Source organism: Gavialis gangeticus, unplaced genomic scaffold (assembly GCF_001723915.1).
Source record: "Gavialis gangeticus isolate Ggan-Ray unplaced genomic scaffold, GavGan_comp1, whole genome shotgun sequence".
Taxonomy (NCBI): Eukaryota; Metazoa; Chordata; order Crocodylia; family Gavialidae; genus Gavialis; species Gavialis gangeticus.
The window spans coordinates 144896701-144906375 of NW_017729032.1; the positions used below are offsets into that span (position 1 = coordinate 144896701).

Sequence of the window (9675 nt, forward strand, 5' to 3'; positions counted from 1 at the left end):
TATTGAAGCGTTATTTCACATGTAACGAGCAAGAGTGTATGTTTGTGGTTTAAAACAATACAATTGGCACCAATTTTTCACAAATTTCTAAGAAAACCTTGAAACTAAAGTCAAATTGTCACCTGAAAAGGTCTTAACTTGTTACAGTAACAGAAAAATTAGGAACATGTGATTTAAATGAAACAGGATGTAAGAACTGCTTTTGTAATAAACCACTTAGTAAAGCAGAATTGTAGTAGTTCAACATATACCTTGGTATATTAGAACTTTCTTCTCATGACACTCTTTGGCATGCACCCTCCAGAACAGAAGATGTTAGTAAAAGTCATTCATTTTAACAGAAAGCATTGAGAGAGTTTAAAGCCACACAACAAAATTAATGGCTGACAAAAGCTCTGGACAAATAATAATCACAAAAGAATATAAAAAACTTGAAATCCAGCACACTTTCCCACCCCCTAGTATCTCTGTCCTCATCTCTTATATTTATACATCTAAATTTTCTTTTTGATAAGACAAAAATTCCTCCCACATCCCATGAATTTCTTCAGTTTTGTCATAAATTTGATAAACAGCTTCATTAATTTTAAATTCAGACTTCCACCTGCCAAATTGCCAAAATAGCAAGATTGAGATTTATCTTAGATAAACAGACTGCACAGGATTGAAGCTCTTACAAAACAAAAAAACATTCAGTGCACCCTAGCTCTTTTTTCTGAATACAGCTTTTCCATTCCACAAACAGGTAGTTTTTAATTCGCTGGTATTTAACAAAAATCTTTAAGTCAGCATACTCTGTGGAGCTTTAGCTAAACAAAATATTTAAGTTTGCCACAAGTCCAAATGAGGTTTAACTACACCCTGGTGAGCTGTTGTAATCTAGGTGGAGAACAGTACAGTCTTCCAACCCTGTGCACATCACTATCCAGCACCTGTGAAATACACAGTCAGCCTTTACATTTAAGCAAAGCAGTAGCTGGAGACAGTTTTAAGTTCAAACAGGCAAACCCTGAACTCTCTTGCTAGCCACAGTAGCAAGTTAGATTCATTACTCACGTTCAGAGAAAATAGTTCACTGTATCTTTTGTTCGATCCAGCCAAAGGTTTTCCCTTCAAATATTCGCCCCCTCAAAGCTATTCTCTTCTCCAGTGTTACTTACTCTTTTCTCTGCCCTCATTCACCTCTTTTGCAGCAGGTTTCCTCTTTCCCCTTCTGTCTCAGCTCTCTCTCTCCACTCTCACTTGAACTGGCATCAGGCAGTCGGATCCCAGTGCCTTGTGTCCACCCACAGAGGCAGAGTGTGAGCAGCAGCTTTCCCCTTCTTTAAAGGGACAGGCACATTGCAAAGGCTCCAGCCCCTCAGCAGCATCAAGTCTACCAGAGCACATGCACACAATGTCCTGTGCAGCAGTGCACACTCCCCCGCCAGCTAAGAGACATTCCCCGCCAGCTAAGAGACGCCCTGGGTTCCCTTCATGGGAAATGCTGCTTCCCCACCTCTACTCATGCATTCCAGATTTCCATGGGGAGAAGCACTAAGTGTTCAGCCCATCCCCAAAGGAGAGCTCTCTAGGGCTCTTTGACTCCTGCAGAAAGCACAGCTGAGCAGCAGGTCCGTTCCCCAAATCTTCTTAGTTTCTCTAGCCCTCAGGTGACAAGTGTAGAAAAGACTCAGTCACCTCTTTCTATGTGGCTTGCCTTTGTTCTAGGGCAGTGAGTGGTTATTGTACTCACAGAGAAAAATCCCTTTATAAGGAAGAAGGGATGAGTGGGGTGAACGAGAACTGTGACCGTCAGAGTTGGGGAGGGGTGGAGAAAGACGTCAGTGGGGAGAGAGGATGACTCAAAGGAGAGTGACTGCAAGGGGAAGGAGGGAGGGAGAAAGAGGCAAAGCAAAGGTGAGACGGATGGAAGGGATGAAAAGGACTGCTGTTGAGTAAAGGAGGGTGTCCGACCTGAGAGGGAAGAAAGGAATTGAACAGACCCACTGGGTTACAGGGGAGAAGAGTGACCAGAAAGAGAGAGAAGGTAAATTAGGGGAAACCCAGTGAGGAAAGTAGGAGTTGTCATCACCTTCCTCAGCACCCTCACCGTCAATTTTGAAGATGGGCCTAACACTGGGCAAGAGAAAAAGTGAGCACTGCACCCCCTGCCACCCCTGCAGTTCAGGACACTTTGTCCTTTCAGATCCAACATGAACCTGCTCATCCCCTGATTGCAGGATTGCCCATCCTGGTGATATTTCCTTTCATAATATTTGATATTTTTCTTAAAGCCTCAAGCCAGGGAATTATGTGGTCATTCAATAATCTTGGCTTTTATTTAAAACTAAATTTTTGAGCCTTCATAATTACTGAGAAAAGCTTGAAAATACCACTCTTAATTACTCAATACCAAACAAAAAAAGAAAAAAGAAATACAAGAAATCAAAGAAAGAAGAGACCAACAGTTGTTGTTGTAAATGATATTAATAATAATTTATAATATAATCATTGTCAAACTTATGATTCTAAAGCCAGTCACTTGGAGAACAACCTCTTTAAGCTGAAAAAAACACTTTAAGCAGAAAAACATGTCAGGAAGTGGTGGTTCATAAAGGCTTCTTATTAACGTACCTGTCCCCCACCCCTTTTTCTGCTATATGTGTCTGGGTGTTTTTAAGCCTCCCCAGAGGCATTGGGTATTAGCTACAGCTAAGGCTGTGGACTTCAACTGGGATCTGCCAATGCTCTTGCTACAAGCAAAGCCAGATGTTCCTGGCTCAAGGGTCTTGCCCCTCTGCTCTGGCTCAGACTAATCACCATATTTGGGGTCAGGAAGGCAGTGGCGATGCATAGGGGGGTGTTGCCACTGTGTGACAGTGCTGGTGACCCCCCCTGCGAGCACTGGGTGGGGAGTGGGAGCACCATGGCCACTTCTGGGAGTGCCACAGCTGCTTCCCAGCTGGTGCGATTGGCTCCAGGGAGTACCCCCCCCGATCGCTGGCTGGTTGCTGGGGGGGCTTGTGCCCCCCTGACTAAAGTGGCACCCAGTTGCCCATGCAGGAAGGAATTTTACCCCAAGGTGAGATTGATATGGACTGGGGGGAGGGGGCTTAGGGGGTTGCCTTGTTCTGTAGAGGGTGGCATGGCCCCCTTCGTAACCTAGAGTTCATTTTTATGTTTTGTATAAAATTAAGGTGTTTCTGGTACTAATTGAAGGACTTGGAGGAAGTTAGTTACAATTAGATTTATTTAATTACACATAATTAATTGTCTCCAGCTGAAGAGAGAAAAAAGAGCAATGACAAGTCAAAATACAGAAGCAAAGTAAGCCAAATATTTTTTATGGCTTAATATTAAATTTAAAAAGAAAAAAATTCAGTCAGATCTAAAAATAGCATTGCTATTCCCAAGTTAGAACCATATCAGCAATTAAAAGTTCATAAATGCAGTTACAGTGCTCCAATAGAACCAGTGATAAGACTTCTATGCATCTTCAGTGTCTGTGGAGATAGGCTTTCACCCCAAAGTTGGAATAAATAAGCTATCTGAAGGTTATAGGACTCTAAGGGGAAATACTCCCTTTCTAAAAAATGATCTATCTAATGATATCCATTTGAAACTCAGTGTACCTCCTTCAAAAATATAGGCCATTTTCCCAGGTTTTGGAAAAAGATATAATTAGATATATGATGGTGCCACCAATATTTTAGTTAAGACTACATGATGGCTTTCTTGCTTGGCCTAATCACATATCAAAGGAATATTGTCTTTGATGTTTGTATGTGTATGCCATTTTTCCTGGCAGTGGTAAAAGGGAATCAGACAGTTCATCTCCAAGTTGCGGGGCTTAGAAAAATAGTAGTTTTGTTTAGTTCTTTTCATTTCTTGTCTTTTCATTTTGTTTCTTTTAATTTAATTTTTTGTCTATGAGCATAGCTGAAAAACAGCCGACCAAAAAATCTTTGTTCATTTTACAGCAGTTCTAAAATAAACCACAGCCTTTACTCTTCTGGAATTTTCATTGTTTTTCTACCCGCTTTAGATGTTTTTAGATCAAATATCATCATAGTATCTGAAGGCCAATGGGTTCATAACATTTTGCCTACAGTTACAGTTATGTACGATTCTAAAGCCTGATAGCAGTATGATAGATCATCCCTGATGCTGTGTTGGATTTAGGCTAAAACAACTGAAAGTACATGAAATAAAAGACACCTCCTAATTTAACCAACTGCTTGGACCTTCTTCATGCCTGTATAGAGAAGACAGTGTAGTTGATCTGCACTAGCAGTAGTTATAAAAATGAGAACTATTACTTCAGCTGCTGAACTAGAGTACCGTATTTCACTTCAGCTGCTGGTGGGCTAGGCAGCCCTGAGCTGTGGGTCGCCCCGGTCCTTCCACCTGCAGTGGCAGTGCCCCCTGGGCCCAGCTGAGCAGGCTGCCAGTGGGGTGCTGCCCCAGCACCTCACACACTATCTCCAACCACCTTCTCCCACCACCAGTACACCCAGTCACCCTCCTGCCATCCCCACCCCGCTGCACTGCCCATGGGGCAAGCTTCTCCTGAAAGTGGCTCTGGTGAAGTGGGATTGATTTATACACTGGAGTTATATAAATCCTAACTTTTTGGATTAGAAATATGGCATGGAATTGTATACTATGTCAAGTTGTACACCATAATATATGGTATATCTAACTGTACTTTTTCTTTCTTCCTGGACTACTCATCACTGATCTCACTGGATTAGCAAAAGTTTTCCTGTATTTGGTGAAATGCCGATGCCCTTCTAGTTTAGACAGCGGTGAGACAGGAAGCCTAATTTTCTATTGTCCATGATGGCTCATTATTTACTCTTTGGGATATTCAAAGGATGTGCACAGTTTATTTCTATGCAATTGAATTCTTCTGAAGACCCCTGCCAGTTTGATGATAGCTTAATTCCTGTTCCCCATGTTTCACATCTGAATGAAAATCATCTGCCAGCACCACACATCTGAATGAAAATCATTGCAACATAGACTGTACATGTAGCATTCGGCTAAAAAGTTTCTTAGAATGATGAATAGCTGGTAGCATCTCTACAATCAAATAGGCATTGTGTGTGTGTGTGTGATTTTGTTGCGGGTATTCCTGTGTAGGTTTTCTGTATAGGAAGTGGTGTTTGGTAGGATAACAGTATCTGTTGAATTACTCTTCCAGGCCAACATGCAGGAGGAAGGTGGTCACTCCTACCAGCTGCAAGCATCTTTCAAGGATTCCCAGCCCCCTTCCTTGCAGCTGTCAGTTTTACCTTGGAGCATTTTGTGAATGCAAAACCAGGGCAGATTCTGATTCTGTTCTCATTTACAACAATATGTCTGGAGTAAGTCAACTGAAGCTAAAGGAGTCACTTCTTACTTATACAGCTTTAAATCATAGCATACTCTGGGCTTAAACTGAACTTTTTCCACTATTTGTATCTAGGTTATTACTCAGCATTAGAGCTGCCTGGAGAATTACAATTCTGTTTGTCACAACTTTCAAGGTTTTGAAATTTTGTTTTTATGGTAATGTTAACAAAACCTGACAGCATGCAGGGGCATCAGGCCCTGGCCCGAGATGTGGGAGACACAACTTCAGATCCTTGCTCTGGTGCCTGATTCAGAGGATAGTTTTACCATCTCAGGTTAAAGATTTGAACAAGTCTCCACATTCAAAGCCAGCATCTTTATCATCAAATACAGAGTGTGAGTCAGCCTCTTTATTTTTCTTTTTTTCTTCACCCCTGTCTCCCTTCAGTTTTATGCCAACCACAATGTCTCCACAAAATATCTGAACTTTGATAAAGCGGCATATTTCCATGAAAATTTTCCAACCAGTTCTCCTCAGCATCACTAATTTATGCAAGTGTGCCAAACGGTGTTTTATGGAATTAGAGTCTAATTAGTTGCAAGTATAACTTGATCGCCATAAAAAAAATGTGTTTGAATCTATTGCAGATCATCGGAGCATATAAAATACATAGATTAGGCACAATGGATATCTTAATTATGGTGAAAAATCAAAATATTTGGGGGCTAACTTAAAAGTTATAATTCATAATACTCAAGAATCTCTGTGCTGGTTACATTGTATGATCCATTAGAAATAAAGATGTTCCCTGTCCAAGAATTCTTCAGAGATAAAAGTATTCTTCTGACAGATTTTGCATAGTTTTATGAAGTAATTTGCAATAGTTTGAAATAGTGAATAAACCACACACACGGTTTGTTTTTAAAATGCACTTCTGAGAGACTTCTGAGGAGGTTCTCTCTCATAATGCTTTTATTGCAGCTTAGCTTAAGGCCTGTAATAAAAGCTTTCTTGAGGCAGATGCTTAAGAAAGGTTTATGGTAGAATGATCTAAAAACAAAGACTCTAGATGAAATTGTGGCTTTTGGGATACCATTCACCTTAGATTCCCACTGCAATGTTTTTCTTAGCCATGGAGTTCCTGAAGAAATTATCCTTCCATTTGCTCAGTAGTTCATCCAAACCTCCTGGGATGAAAAACACTTGGAAAACAAAGCTGAAAGAAATTAACAACTGATGATTATCTTGAGGGGAGATACTGCAACAATTAAGAGTTCTGTGCTCTTCAGTCCTCAGCCAGTGTGTACCACAAACATGAGCTACTTGACTATATGCTGGAAAAAATGTTGAAGAAATGTCTGTCTTACAGTGGAAGATACTGTTGTAATTCAACAGTAACTTCTCTATAGAATATCATGTTCCAAAATATTGGCATTAAAAATGGCACCCCAAAATTAGGTCAGCCAGAAGTAGGGTTGCTTTAACTCTGGTGACCTTATAGCTCTAGTTGACTTGAGCTGAATTGTGGTAACTTGTTTTTACCAAAACTCACAGAAATGGCTAAACCTATTGATAATGAAACAAAATAAATAAACAATCATCATCCTCAGGCAGATACTGTGCATAAAAAAGTTAACCCTAAGTAGATAACATTTGGGCAAGCTATAGGCAGCTGAAAACAGAACCTGTATTATGGGAAGTTTGAGGAGTACAGGCACTATTTTTTACTGCCTAATATTTTACCCCACTGTAAGAATAGGAAGAAGTCTGTGAATCTCCACAGAGTGATCCTCCCCCTATAATGGTGGCACTCACACCATTGGTGATGGAATCACTCCTACAGCATGCTCAGGTAACTCAGAGTTAACCTCAAGTTGCACTTTGATCATGCATTAGGTGGTATAGGATTCTGCCTTTATTTGACAGTAGATGAGTGGGATACAATACAAAATGTGCATAATTTTGATGTTATCTACATTTTAGGTACGTTTTAAAAAGAATATCAACTATACCTTTTGGACATTGAGAAAGCATTTAAGGGAGATGAATTTTGAAACCTTGTTTGTCAATTTAGATGGGGACCAGCTAGGAAAAATTAGCAGCATGGAAAAAAAATCCACAAAGCTATTTGTGATATAATTCAGCAGGGAATTCCTCTTGGCCTTCAGTGAAAACAAGATTGTACTGTTTCTGATTTTGTGTTTGTGTCTGAGAGAAATTTCACAGAGTTTTTGATCTGGCCTCTGGTAGACATTTTTTCTCCATATCATTTTCAATTCTTTAGCAATTTATGGACAGAATCTTTGAACAAGAACCACTGAAACAAAACAATTGGAATAAAACCTAACCAACCTGGAAATTGAAGTTCATTGACTCATTTGTGAAGAGTTATTGTATGATTTACTTTAAGTCCAGTGTCACTGAAGTACTGCAGTTACCTGTAGGTCCAGTGTTGAAGATGTTTCTTAGTATTAACTAGGGCTGTGTGAAGCTTCAGTTGCTGATTCGATTCAGTGGAGATTTGGCCTGATTCTGTGGCTGAATCTCCAAATCTGAATTGAATCAGGAGACTCTTTAATCTTTCTGAATTAAATCGAAACACTCCAAATCAATTTAGAGAGATTTGATGATTAGGACATAGACACAGCTTTAAATGTTTTTTCTACATACCTTAAGATACCAGGCAGCTCATCACACTGAGATGGTGGGGTGGATGGAAGCATCCCACAGGAGCATGGAAGGGGGGTCCCCAGCATGCTCGGCGGTGGACTCAGAAGTGGACCAGAAGCACTCTGGTCCACTTCCAGGTTTGCCATGGAGCACTTGGGGAATGCCTCTCCCTGCCCCCTGGGTCAGTAGCTGGTGCCTCCTGGGTCTGGGGGGGCGCACCTGGGGTCCCCCCACGGCTGATTGCCAAGCCAGGGGCAGCATGGTGGGTGAGAGTCCCCTGTGTGCTTGGCAGCAGACCCAGAAGTGGACTGGAAGTACTTCTGCGTCCGCCACCAAGCATGCGCCCCCCTTCCTCCCCTCCGCGCTCGTGTGGGATGCTCCATCCACTGCACAATCTCAGCGTTCACGAGCCATGCCTGGTACCTCAAGGTATGTAGAAATAACATTTAAACTATGTCTAAGGCCAAATCGCTGATTCTCTGAATCAGCATCGAATCTTCAGATTCAGATTTGGCAGAATCGAATTGGGAGTGATCCAAATCAACAAATTGAATCACTGTCCTTGATCTGGGTCAAATCTGAATCCATATCAAATATGGCTTGCTTTGCACATGCTTAGTATTAACTCAAGCAAAGCTCCTGATAACTTCTTCAGTAGTGGACTAAGGACTAGGTTGAGAAAACACATGTATGGAAGCGGAAAAAAAAATGAGATTCAACCTGTGGTGTTTTCTTGCCATCATCCCACTGGGTATGGAGAGAGGCCAATTTTTGTTGAATGGACAAAGGCTAGGGATTTTCTAAGTGGAAATCAGAGGAAAATGTAATTGATTTTAGAGCATCTTTGAAGGCCTGAGACAGTCACATACATAGCCAGAATCTTAACATTACACATCCAGCCAGAATGAGTACCCAGATGTACTTACCAGAAACTAAAACTGATTGCATTTTCTTCAGAGTGAGGAGCTGCTTAGAGATGATATTATTTAGGATCATTTTATTTTCTCCCATATCTACATATTTCATCTAAAATATTACTGGGTTGATGTGGTGTCCGGAAAAGCCCGGAAAATGTTACTGAACTATTTCTGATGGGCTCAGTCCTTCTTCTGGAGAAAAAAAGGTGGAACAGTTTTGACCATCTGTGAAGGTTTCAGGATTAGATAAACTGAAGCTTTTTTGCTGATGCTGGACTTTTCTTGGGAAATATAATCAATGTTTCCCAACACAATAAACTACATGTCCCTAACAAGTTATTTCCCTGGTTTCTATAAGCGTGGACTCAAGTGATGACAAACTTGAAGATCGTATCAGAGTTTAATTAAGGTAATTTATAAATTGTCAAGGGAGAAAAACATTGTTCTAACATTTAAATTAATTTGTAGTGGAACGCTTACCAGAATTCCTCACAATGCTCCTTTCCAGCATCCACGCAAATCGTCACATTTCCTTGAACTATTTGAATCTATTAAAATTATTTAAGTACTTGGCATAATTCTGGTAATAAATTTTGTGACTATATATATTCCGTACACATATTTTAACTTTCATTGTTTTTGAAATAGGATGAGGAAAGATTTTAATCTCCCACTTGTTTTATTTTAGGGGAAGTCTATTTTTTGTGTTAGAATGTAGGTATTGCCATGCTTTGCCTATGCAAATAATTACAACGAATCCTAGTCAAG

General features: G+C 40.5%; 1 protein-coding gene across 2 annotated transcripts in view; it reads right to left on the reverse strand.

The window, feature by feature from the left end:
- SLC5A7 (solute carrier family 5 member 7) overlaps nt 1-1711 on the reverse strand; it is a 36484-nt gene extending 34773 nt beyond the window's left edge. The window contains exon 1 of one of the 2 annotated variants that reach the window (XM_019525572.1): nt 1183-1711. The gene's annotated coding sequence lies outside the window, so the exon portion shown is untranslated. Of the gene's footprint in view, nt 1-1056 lie in introns of both variants that reach the window. The other variant, XM_019525571.1, reaches the window with a different exon arrangement.
- Nucleotides 1712-9675: the final 7964 nt, after the last annotated feature.